Raw genomic sequence first — 10896 nt, forward strand, 5'->3', positions numbered from 1 at the left:
TTTGCCTGCCACTGCAGAGTTATGAACCCAGATGTAGCCTCCTGTGGTAGCACAAGCCAGGACCCCACCTTGGTCCTAGGTAGCACCTCAAGCTTCTCACATCAGGCTGTTCTTTACTACCTCTGAGGCTCCAGTTCTGCCTCTCTTCATTGAGCCCACATCCTTCTGTTTCTCTTTCTCTTGCATTTCTCCACCACTTAACTTGCTCCGCTTAGTGGCACCCGGGGTCTCTGAGTGTCTGTGGTCATTTCAGGGGTGGGCTCAGGAGTGCTATGCTCCATTTGTGCATTATAGCAGCAGACAGGGGTCATCTTGGCTCACTTTTTTTTCAGAGAATGTTAGGCTACTAATAATTCAGATGTTCATAGCTCAGCATCCTGAGCATAAACATAGCTTGTCCCCTTTCTGCTGCCTACTGACACACATGTGACACAGCGGTCGCACCTGCCATGCCTCTCTGGATAGCACAGGGCCTTTTTTTTTTTTTTTTTAATCTTAAAACAACTTTTTTTTTTCTGTCTTGTGGAAACTTGAAGTTTACAAAACTCAACAGGGCCAGACCACGAATATCCAGGTAGCAGCCCCTTGGTGGGTCCAGCATCTTGTCCATCCCTACCTTCGTATTCCTATGCACATCTCAGAGATCATTTCATCGGTATCACTGTTTACCAAACACACACTGTTCGCCTGACTTTCTGCATACCTGAATCTTTCCATAAAATCATCACTGGCTGAAAGCCACCTCAACTCCCATTTTCTTCAGCATGTGTTCTGAAAAGTCAGGGTTGGGGCTCCCCAAACCGCTAGGGTGGGATGCACCTCCCAGATTGTTTCAGGAAACAGCCCGAGGCTCTTGGGAAGAGTAATTCCTTCCCTCCGGTTTCCTACACAGTCTGGAATGTAAAAGCCAAACCCAACAGCCACAGGTTTGCCAAGAACTCCAAAAAGACGATCACGTGTCCGATTACCATGGAGACGCTGTGACAAAAGGAACTTATTCCTGCTGTGTAGACAGAGCAATCCTGCAGGAAAGGGAGGCAGGCTGCCTGGGCCATGAACACCTGACTGCCGCCCACTGAGGGCTCTAGGTTGTCAGCACCCGGGATTAGCACGTGGGTTTGAGCCGGGAGCTGGCCTGGACATTTTGCCAGGACAACTCGGAGAGCTAGGCTCTTCCTTAGCTGTCTTCAATGGCTCAGCGGAAGCTTTGCGATGGCTTCCACAGAGAGCTCATCTGAAGTGTGTTTTATTAGTTCTAGCATTATTTTCTCTGTTTTCAATGCTGGTCATTTACATGATGAGTCCTGTGGTTTGGTTAACCCCGGGGCAATTTCGAGCCTGTTCCCCTGATGTGGTGCAGTATTGAATCTGTGGTCTAAAAAGGCAAGCTTTTCAGTTAGGCATCCTCAAAACTCAAGGTACCCAGAGACCTAAGAATAGAGGGTCCCATGTTTTAAAATAACTGTGTCTGGACCAGCAAAATGGCTCAGCACAGACACTTTCTACCAAGCCAGACAACCCTAAGTTCAGATCCCTGGGATCTCTATAGTGAAAGGAAGAGAACTCACTCCTGAAAGTTGTCCTCTGACTTCTACATGTACATTTGTGCCCAAAGGTACCCATATTTGCCAGAATAAAAACAATAAAATTGGCCAGGAGTGGTAGCTTGTGAATGCCTTTAGCCCTAGCAATCAGGAGGCAAAGGCAGGTCAATATTGGAGTTTGAGGCCAGCCTGGTCTACAGAGTGAATTCCAGGACAGTCAGGGCTACAGAGGGAAAACCTATCTCAAGGAAATTTAATAATAATATTATTAATAACTTAATTAGTAGTTAATTTAATAATAACAACAATAATAAATTGCAAAACAATTAAAAAATAGTTTTGAGGTGCGTGCCTTGGAATCCTAGCTACATGGGAGGCTGAGGCAGGAGGAACACCAGGGGTTGGAGGCCAACTTGGGCTACATTCCAATCCAACCAAAAACAAAAACAAAATAAAAAAGCCTGGGTTTCAGAGTAAGTGCAAGGCTAGCTAAGGTAGCAATGAAACCTGTCTTAAAATAAAAAGAAGGCTGGGGCATGGGCCAGTAGCTTTTGATTCAATTCCTAGTGACATGACCATCCCAAATAAAATATATGCATGCATTATATACATTATATATAGGAAATGCTGCTGGTGCTCCTATCCTATTCAAGTGGCTTCATTAGTCCTGGGTCCATGTCAAAGCAGCTCTCAGCCAGGCAGGCCACCTTAGAATGTTCCTGGGGTATCGGACTGACCTGGGGCCTCTGCACATATGTTACAGTTGTGTAGCTTGGTCTTCTTGTGGGACTCCTAAGAGCGGGATCGGGAGTTATCTCGGACTCTGTGGCCCGCCTTTGGGACCTTTGCTCCCTGCTGGGTTGTCTTGGTTAGCCTTAACAGAAAAGGTGCCTCGTCTTACTGCAACTTGATATGCTATGGCCGGTTAATATCCACTGAGGCGGGGCTGGCCCTTTTCTGAGGAGAAATAGAGGAGGAGTGGATGAGTGTGGGGAAGGTGGAAGAAGAGGAGGGAGGGACTGGGAGGGGAAGAGAAGCTAAACTGAGGTCAGGGTGTAAGTTAAATTAAATTTAAAAAAAGAAAAGTGCTCCTTGGGTGGGGCATTGCAGAATGTCCCCTAGAGGTCATAAGTGGGACTAAGCTGAGGCACATCAGTACCTCCCTCCTTCCCTTCCCTCCTTCCCTCTACTGCTCCCTCCTTCCCCTCCCTCTTTCCCTCTTCCCCTCTTCTTTCCCCTCCCCTTCCTCTCTCTCTCCCCGCCTCTTTCCTTTTCCAAATCCATTTCCTCTTTATTTTAGTTTATTTTATTATTTTATTTTAATGTGTGTGAGCAGAGAATTCTGGAATACCTCCAGCCCCAGGCCAAGTAGAACTCCTGGCCATCTCATCTCCTACCTAAAGTACAATCTTGGGGCTAGCTTCCAGGAAAGCTCAGTTGGGCGCAAAAGAACCACAGAGAAGAGTTTGGAGCACACCAGTAGAACTGTCTGATTAGTGGACAGTGGAGGCCTCAGACTGGGCTCCTTGAGTACCTGAGGTAAGAGGGAGGAGTTTTTATTAAAGCTGTGTAGAGTGTGTGTGTGTGTGTGTGTGTGTGTGTGTGTGTTATCTTTTAAAAAATAGACACAGTAAAATGTACTTAAAATATAGAAAATATTTCTTTTAGAATGTCGCATCATGAAGTGTCAGTCCAACTAAGATTTGTTTAAAAAGGAAAGATACTAGGGTTTAAAAGTTTTTCAATGACGGTATAGGATGATGTGGTTTCAGTGTTTAAGCTTCTGGTTCCATCTTGCTAGAGGGCTAGATGACCCCGGTTATATCCAGATAGCTCCAGAGTTGCTGTGATGTAAGCAGAGCTCAGAGACCTGGTACCCCACCCATCTAGCTTCCTCTCCAGCCTCCTCTTCCAAATCTTTACCACTGAGACATTCAGCGGGACCCAGCTCTTCCTAGGCTACCAGGACCAAGCCCTGTCCTGCTCTGCTGACCGCCATATGTCGTTGAGCATGTTAGCTCAGCTTTTGATAAGCCCTTTCCTGCAATGCCCTTTTGACCTCTGATGCTTTTCTGTAAATGAATGAAGCTGTTGGGAATGTCTGTTTGACAGACTCTTCCCTTATGCCTGGCAACCTGGAGCAAGGATTTACCCAGAGAGAGCCATACTTCATCTGGTAGGGACAGGGTAACCATGGCTACGGAAGACACGACCCAGCTAGCTTCAGGAGGCCTCATTCAGCCACAGACTGCACCAGTTCTGGAAACCCCCATTCCAGGCAAGCAAGCCTTGGTGAATGAGAAGATCCCACTGACTACCCCTCTACTCCAGAGCCCACCTCTTCTGCTCTGGAAGCTTTCAGAAGCTGTCTTTAATCAGGTCTGAAAGAGGAGGGCCACTCTCCTAATGACTCAGTTTGTGAGCATCAGGTGAGAAAGTCACATCTCCATAGGCTGCGATTGGCCCTTATAGAACAGCATGCAGTGCCGAGATGGGTGAGAGTTAGCAATCATGCCTACACGACCCCTTGCCTATGGCCACATAGCTATGCTGTTAACGCCCTCTTGCAGTCACTGGGCAGACACTCGGCTCTGATGACCCTTGGGAAGCAAGGTTAGGTCCAATAAAAGGCTTTTCTGAGTAGTCTTTTATCTACTTGTCTCTGGTAATGAAGATCAGAGGTGGCAGGGACTGAAGACATCCAGAAAGCACATGAGGGAGGACTTTGGAAGTGGATGGTGAAGGCTGAGGACTAACTAGGACTGGGGGGGTGGGGGTGGGGTGGAAGTGGGGGTGGGGTGGGGCAGAGGCCATGCAGAGCCGAAGTAAGGAGCACTAACAAGGAGCTGCTATTAAGGTCAGAGGGTTCCAGAGAGCTGTCTTACTGGCTGTCATCTGCCACCATTGTGTGAGCTGCTGCTGTGAGTCAGGAATTTCTGGCTACTGGGTGCAGGGCCACTACCAGTCAAAGCCAGAGAAGTACCCGTCTCACCTGAAGCTACCTGTCTCTGGCATGTAAAGCTTGGAGCCAATCCTGGGGCTGTCAGCCCATGAAGCCTTGACACTCTGGGGCCTGGAACTGGGAACTCAGAGGAAACCATGCTTTTCCCGTGGGTAATTTCCGTTCAGACAGAGCACAAGAACCCCAGCCAGCTGACTGGTCATAAAACCATCAGACCTTCCAAGGGACCCATTCATCCAATGCAATGTGGGAATCTTTACATAAAGAAATATTTATTAGGGCTGGTGAGATGGCTCAGCGGGTGAGAACACTGACTACTTTTCTGAGGGTCCTGAGTTTGGATCCCAGCAACCACATGGTGGCTCACAACCACCCGCAATGAGATCTGATGCCCTCTTCTGGTGCATCTGAAGACAGCTGCAGTATATTACGCCGGAGTGAGTGGGGCCAGAGCAGATGGGGCAGGTCCTGAGTCCAATTCCCAGCACCCACACACATGATGGCTCACAGCCATCTGTACAGCTACAGTGTACTCATACACATAAAATAAATAAAATAAATCTTTTTAAAAAAGAAATATTTAATAACATGAAAATATTAACTCTTTTTTTTTTTTATTTGACAGGGCTTGATGTAGCTCAGGATGGCTCTGATTTCCTGTATAGGCAAGGATAGCCTGAACTCTCTTTCTCCCTGGCTCTAAACCTCAGAGTGCTGGCATTGCAGGTGTGAATGGCTGTGTCATTTTCTTTGACTTTATACCTTAAACTCATGACTCAATGACAAGAACAGCTTCCGGAGCCTCGGGCAGGCAGCTGCAGCACCTGATCCACCCAGTCATTTTCCTAAGACTCTATGGCGGTACAGGACCAGTGTGGCCTGAAGGTGGAATGACCTCTGCCGGCACATGTATTTAAACATTTGGTTCCCAGCTGAGGTTTGGGAGGCTGAGAGGCCTTTGGGTGTGGGGCCTCCCTGGTAACATAGGTGAACTCTGCTTCTCCACCACAGTGGACTGAAAACTCTGGGGTTGTGAGAGGAAGCAAACCCTTCTTCCTGGAAGTGGCTTCTGTCAAGGTCTTTGTCACATCTGTTAGCCAAGTGACTAATGCGAGGGCCTTCCCTGGGGTGAGAGGAGTCAGCTGCAGAAGATTTAGGATCTCAAGTGATGGCCTATCAATCAGGTCACTGGTGTTTCTAATAACAAGGTAAGGGACATGCCTGTAAAGTCAGCGAGATGTGGATGACCCTCCCGCCTCACTGTGGTAGAGAAGCCAGTGCCTCCCACAAAAGTGGGTGCTGTCGGCTCAGATGCAGTGTGGAGGGCCCTTGGGAGCCAGAGGCTGTACCTTGCCCTTACACTCACAGGCCCCTTAGCTTGCAGAGCAGTGGAAGGCATGGTTAGTTTACCGAGCATGCACTCCTGGTCCCTCCCACTGTCCTCTAGGAGGTCGGGGCTGGTAGCTAGGATGTGTGTACTTATTAAAGCCTTCTAGGGTTTTTCTGTGTCTCCTTGCAAGCTTATGTTCATTGTTAAGCTGTGAGCCCTAGGAAAGCTATGAGGCTTCCTGACTGCTGTTAACAGAGTCTCTGACAATCTGCATGAGATCTGTGACACACTGGGGACACACTGAAGATGCACTCTGTGTAGGACATTTTGCTAAGTGGCCTTAAGCCCGTTTGCTTGACTTATAACTTGTAGGAAAGTATCTTTAGACCCATTTTGTAAAGGGCAGAGTTGGCCTAAGAAGTGAAGGAACTTCGCTCAGTAGTGAAGAAAAAGGAGCGACACTCAATTCCTGGTCTAAGTTCCGTACTCTGGCTCACAATACTCAGCCATGCTGCTTCCAGAAAGATCCATGGCTTTAAGTTGCTCTCACTGGGGGTAGGGGGGCTGGGGGTGGGAAATGGAATCTAAATTCTCTACCTGGAACCAGGGAGATAGCTCATCCCTAGTAAAAGTGCTCTCTGCGTAAACCTGCTTGCTGGCTTGAGGTCAATTGTAAGAACGCTGTGAGAGGCCAGATACAGTGGCACTAGTTTGTAATCCAGGACTCCCATGGGAGATGGAAGGTGGAGACAGGAAAATCAGCTGGACTGGATGCTTGCAGGCCAGCTAGCCTGCAGCACACAGCACTGCAAAGAGACAAAAGGGGGCCCTGCCTCAACCATGCAGAAACAGAACACCTACGCCTGAATGTTGTTCTCAGACTTGTATGTGAGTACCGTGACACATGCAAACATGCACACTCATACATACACACACACATACACATACACACATGTAAACACACAATCCAGTGTGACACATGCAAACATGCACACTTACACCTACACACACATACACACACACATACCTATGCATGCACGCACATGTGTACACACACATGCATGCGCATACGCACACAGACACACTCCAGTGTGACACATGCAAACATGCACACTCACACCTACGCACACATGCACACATATATACATACATGCCCATGTGTGCACGTGTGTGCATACACACACATGCATGCGTATATACATACACACACACACACACTCCAGTGTGACACATGCAAACTCTTAACCTACATGCACATGCACACACATGCACACCTCTGAGTCTGCTTGGCTCCTTTACCTAGCAATGGTAGGAAGTCTGTGGAGACTATAGGCTTCCTCCCCTCACCATTATATTTTGATGGCATGGCACAGCCATTTCCACCACACCAGGATGAATGTGTGCATGGCCCCATCAACTGTCACTCTGCCTGCTCTCAGCTCACTCACTCTGTTTGAGACAGGGTCTCATCTAGACCAGGCTAGGCTTGGAACTCTCTATGTAGGTAAGGATGTCCTTAGACTTCTGACTCTCTTGCCTCCATCTCCCTAGTACTGATAACACAGGAAGGCACCACTGTACCCCTGAGGGGCTGAGGATCAACCCTACAGCCCTGTGCATGCTAAGCAAATACTCTATAGGGTATTGCATCTCCCAGCCCTTCACTCACTTGTCTTTCAGACATCTTGACAACCCCCTTCCACATAATGTTCACTGGAGGTAGATGGGCAACACTGTCTGCTCATATTGAGCTAACTGGTAACCAAATCGAGCTAAGCTGGGGGTGATCAGACTGACTTGTCTAGACTCAGGACTGGCTGGACTCCCAGGTCAGCGCCTTTTGATGAGAAGTGACTGGCTTGACTCGATTGCTTGCAGCGCTCAGACAAGGCAAACTTCGAACCACTTCTAACCATCTACCTTCCTTAAACACTATTTTTTTCATCAATGAAAAAGCGTTTTAGAAATCCATTATGCTAATTAACACACCGGTGGGTGCTGAGCTGAGGCAGATAATTGGAGCACTTAGGCCACTTCCTCTGGAGTGTGGAGCTGTGATCTTTCGGTTAACTGCTCCTACAATGAAGATGAATTCGAGTGTGTCGTGCTCACACACATGAACACAGGGACACACACACACACATACACACGCTGTATGCTTCCACTTGAGAAGTAAATTACAGACAATGTAGCTGTCATCATAGCCAGCATGGACTGAGCTCTCCTGGTGCATCTGGTACCTCGCTGAGTGACCAAAATAGCCAAGTTACCTCACTCAGTCCTCCTGGAAGAAGCTGAGGCCCTGGGAAAGCCTTTGAGGAAGTTGAGCCGGCCCTGGAGTTGTGGCTGCCTAGAGAACTACCCATTTTTAACCACTGCAACCAAGGCTTGCCTGTCAGTCCGTGGAGACCTCCTGGGAAGTCCTCAGTCATCAACATTGACCATTTCTCACTCCTGCCTCAGACTTTGAACGATAAATAAAATCCTGTTCTTTGGGAAGGATTTCACAGCATGACTTCTGAGGATAATTGATTCTGAAGCAGCCTTGGGAATGCCTTTGTGAGACAACGGGGTTCTCTCTGGAAACGTGCAGAGCAGTGGCTGAAAATCTGCCATGCCCACGGGGGCCACGAGAGTGGCCCCTGCTTCCTATGGGGCTTGCGAATGGAAACTCCGCTTCTCATTTCTGACTCGTGTCCCTGTTTAAAGCTAAGTAGGTCAGCACACACACACACACACACACACACACACACACACACACACACACACACACAGGACTCTCTCCTCCTGCCTGGGAGCTTCCAGGACTAAAGCCTCATGCCAGTGGACCACACAGCCGTCAGAGCAGACAGAAGAAAGGATGGGCCCACCACAGGAGAGCAAGCCGTTAAGGACTCTGCTATCTAATGATTGTAGAGTTGAAAGAGTTTGCTGGTGGATTCTCAAAGTATCTACAAGAAAGAAGAGCCTCTAGGCTAACTTTGACATTGTTGGCCAGAGGCAAGAAGAGCTGGCGCTGCCTTGACCCAGTGACTAGTCTGGGAGAGTCAGGTTGGGGAGAAAGTGGACCTGTCACTAGCTATTCATTCTATTCATTCTCGCTCCTGCTGAACACATCACACTGCAGTGTAAAGCAGTGCAGTTTCACCCTTGCTGAGACATCAGAAGGCCGACTTCTCATTGCTAGCTAGGCCGGAAGCATGCGTGTGTGCGTGTAGCCCTGGAGAGAGACTCTACTTGGAAGATTGTCCTCCTTATCAGCACTCTTCCATCCTTTGGGTTGGATTAAGCCCGCTGGGATCACCTCCGTGGCTTAGGGTCCCCTGTGACAGACAGAGAACATCTGTATCTACAGTCCTTGGGAGTCTGCGGTCCAGTGTGTGTGCTGGGGTAGGCAGGAGGGCAGCTGTCTGGAGGATTCCCAGGGATCTGCCCGCCACACACAGAGCAGCAGCACAGAGGAAATGGTCTCCTTGAGAAACTTCCAGGCTGAAGGATGGGAGGAGGCAGGAGCAGGACTGGCCCCATCTGGATCGTTTTAGCCCCTGGAACCTGAAGTATAAAGAGAGAAGGCCTGGCTCTTTGAAGCTGCTCCCCGAGAGCTGCCACAGGCCCCTCGATGGGTTGGCCCTGCCAGGCCTCCTGTTCCGGCCTGAGGCATCTTGGCAGGGGCTGGGCTGAGTCTGGCAGGTGAGTCAACATTTGGCTTCTGTCCTGGGCTTTGTTAGGAAGGGCCATGTTCCAGACTGGCAACTGTGCTCATGGAGGAGGAGGAGGAGAGAGAAAAGCCAAGTTTCCGGGGGCCTTCCTGCCATGTGGGCCACCTGAGCATTCCCTCCTCCAGGTCCTTACAGTGGCATAGGGGTGGGGGTGGGGGTGGGGAACACATGAAAGCTAGAGCCCTAGGGAAGCAGAGTGGTACAAATCTCTTGCTGTGGAGTCAGGTCAATGACCCAGACTTTGTTTCCACATCTGTGAAATGGGGAGAGTCTCATAGTCACACGGAGACTATGACGGTGACACAGCATGCCAAGTGTGAAGTGTTCAACACATAGACTGGCATCCAAAGGTACCATGAAGCCCACACAAAGGATGCTATTAACCCACAGAGAGATGCTAGTAGGGAGCGATGGCTCAGCCAAGGCAGCATTAGGTAGGAACTGGGGATCAAGGGAAGAAGCCAGGGAGACAGCCAACCTTTTTATGAGGACTCTCATGATGTCAGAATGCAAGCTGGTTGTTTCTATGAATGGCCTTGGAATGAACTGAGCACAATTAATTGCTTAATGCCTGGCCACGATGCATCTTCAAGCGACTCCACAGGGAATCTGGATATGATGTGTCGGTATCCAAGACTCTCCTGTAGCCAGCTAGAGTTTCTCCTTCCTAATGAAACTTAAGAGGGAAAGGGGACCGAGAGGGGAAGCCTATTGGCTTGCTGTACATAGCTGGGTTGCAAAGAAGGAAAATGTGCCAAGCCCCTGTGGTGAGGACAGTAGAGGCTTCATCAAGGGTACACTCTGTCCCTCTCCTGCACACGCCTAATTTCTTTGTCTTGAGGATCTCTCTCTCTAGTGCTCTCACCTCTAACCTACTCAGTTCAGCCAGTTGCTCTCTAGAGAAACAAACACATGACCTCAAGGTTAGTGCAGGGATAAGCAAGATAGCATCTTTCACTGAGCTTGCTCCACCATTACCTGAACCAGCATCAAAACCATTACGTTGCCCATCAAGGACCATCGTCATTTAGTTTCCTGGAATCTGTCCCCGTGGCCACTGGACAACAGTTTTACCTTGTCCAGTGCCCAAGACAAAAGGGACTCTCTTAGACCACTGTACTCAATGAGGGTAGCCAACAACCCAGAGCTAAGACCTCATTCCTGTCAGAAGCAGACACAGGGAATCGGGTTAGAAGCTGCTGCCGAAGAGATCTTGGGCATATTCATTCCCAAGGAACCTTGGGAAATCAAGCTCGCCAGGCCCCACCACTGTCTTTATTATATACTTCTTCCCCTGTTCCTTTTGCAAACTGGAAGGTACTCTCTCTGCTGCTCTGCCTT

The 10896-nt window shown here is 49.0% G+C and overlaps 1 non-coding gene across 1 annotated transcript; it reads right to left on the reverse strand.

Annotated features, from left to right (window-relative positions):
* Positions 1–334: 334 nt before the first annotated feature.
* LOC116100170 lies at positions 335–466 on the reverse strand. Its single transcript, XR_004122515.1, has one exon. It is a non-coding gene; the product is annotated as a small nucleolar RNA SNORA17 (small nucleolar RNA).
* Between the last annotated feature and the right edge of the window lie 10430 nt (positions 467–10896).

The sequence above is a fragment of the Mastomys coucha genome, unplaced genomic scaffold (assembly GCF_008632895.1).
Source record: "Mastomys coucha isolate ucsf_1 unplaced genomic scaffold, UCSF_Mcou_1 pScaffold20, whole genome shotgun sequence".
NCBI classification, from domain to species: Eukaryota; Metazoa; Chordata; class Mammalia; order Rodentia; family Muridae; genus Mastomys; species Mastomys coucha.